A 2182-nucleotide genomic window follows, 5' to 3' on the forward strand; every position below is an offset into this window, starting at 1 on the left:
GATCAGTTTCCTGCTTCTGATAGTGTGCTAGAGTTATAAGATGTCTTCATTGTGGGAGGCTGGGTGGTGGGCACAGCAGTCTCTGCACTATTTTTGCAACTTCTTAGGAGTCTATAATTATTTTTAAATAGAAAGTTAAAAAGTAGAGAGGATGTGTCACTAAAATTATTGTTAAGGAAATCTTAGATTTTTCTTTAGGTTTGAAATAATTTGCTACAACTAAATTATAGCACAAACTACATACTCATAATTCATTCATTCACAAAATATATGTTGAGTTCTTTTGTGTCCTGAATTATCCCACTTGGAGAACAGGAGAGAGGTACCCTTCTTCAAGGAGTTAGCCAGAAAGACCTTCACCTTACCTCTTTTGTTTCTGGGCTGTGGAGCTGGAATTTTTAACCTGAGGTCCACAGATTTCAGCGGTAACATTTGTGTGCAAAGGTGCCTTCTACAAAAGTATCATTGGTGGTCATCAGACTTTCAAAGGTTAAGGACTGCTGCCTTGGGTGATTACTTCCCTTGGATGTATTTTGAAAAGAACTGAAGACGATATTGGCAGATTTTATTTTGTATATATATAGAGAGTGTGTGTGGAGGGGGAAGAGGCAAAGAAAGAGGGAGAGAGAAACTTAAGCAGACTCTGTGCAGAGTGCAGAGCTAGACATGGGATTTGATCTCAAAACCCTGAGCTCACAACCCTCAGATCATGACCTGAGCTGAAACTAACAGTTGGATGCTTAACTGACTGTGCCACCTGGGCGCCCCAGCACTGAACACATTTTTATTACCCTCTCCATTCCACATGGCCAGCTTGGCTAAATAGCTTTGCTATTCAGAATCTGTGTGGTCTATTAAATTAGTTCCAAGTAAAGCTTAAAATTCACAATATATTTTATATGTTCTCTCTTCTGTAGTGGTTGGTAGGTTGGCACAGGTGTGTGATTTTTCTCTCAAAACATTCGAATTGATCTGGAATTTGTATTGAACTATATTGCCTTGCAACTATTGCTGTGCTCCTTGGTAGCATTTACTGTGTGACCTGTTTGTATTTTAAAGGGGTGAGATGTTCTTATGTAAGAGATTCAAAGTGAGAGAAGGGGATTTGGGACTAAAATGAGTCTGGTTACATGTGTAAGAATTTATAATGGCAACTTTTTGGCCAGCTTTTTGTCCTTAGACTATAGGCCACTTGAAGGCAAGGGCTGAACTCAGTCACATGTTCATAGCATCTAGTGTGGGGTCTAGCACATGGTAAGTGTCCAGAAATTATTTGATAAAAGACCTTCTCATAAAAGCACCATTTCTACTGTTCAGGTCCCACCAAACTTCATGTTTACCTAGGAACGCACAGGAAATCTTTACACCAATCACTGAGTCATACCAGCTAGAGCACTGAGTGATGTTTTGTTTTCAAAATGCTCAGAATCCTCAAATGATTTCCTCTAGAGGTGCATAAAATATTATTATTCTTTCAGCAAACAATTTCATTTAAAAACTTAAAACTAATCGTTACATTTGGTTAATTTGGGGAGTTGAAGGCATCTTTCTCCTTTCCATAAAAGGAAACAGAGGCCAGCAAGTAACAACTTGAACTGAATTTTTGTTTATGTTGACAATTTCTCTGTTAGTTGGAGGGCTTTTTCTGTGGGTGCTTTACATGCTTAACCATGATGATGTTCTTTGTAGATTTATGAACTGTCTGGGAAGGCATTCTGTTTTAATTTCTCACCGCAAAACAGTGTCTTAAATGTATGTCTTCTTAATGCATATGACCATGAAAATGTAATTCTAAACATTTATGTATACTGATGATTAAAAGAACAAAAAACATGCCATATTCATTCATGTAGATTCTCTTAGCTGCATTATCCATGGAGAATAATAAATGCCCCAAATTGTTGGAAAAAATCTGAAATTAGATTGAATAAAGATTTAAAAGTAATTTTATTAATATAAAAAGTCATTTGCATTTCTGTGGGAACTCAAATTAAAAATTCAGTACCTATATTTTCTCTGAAAAAAAAATGAAATAAGCATGTACAGGATCTGTATGCTGAAAGTTATAAAATGCTAATTTTTTATGCTAATGAAAGAAATCAAAGATGACCTAAATACCTAGAGACATACCATGTTCATGGATTGGAAGAGTCACCATATTAAAGATGTCCATTCTCCTCCA

The sequence above is a fragment of the Neovison vison genome, chromosome 1, assembly GCF_020171115.1.
Source record: "Neovison vison isolate M4711 chromosome 1, ASM_NN_V1, whole genome shotgun sequence".
Classification (NCBI taxonomy): domain Eukaryota; kingdom Metazoa; phylum Chordata; class Mammalia; order Carnivora; family Mustelidae; genus Neogale; species Neogale vison.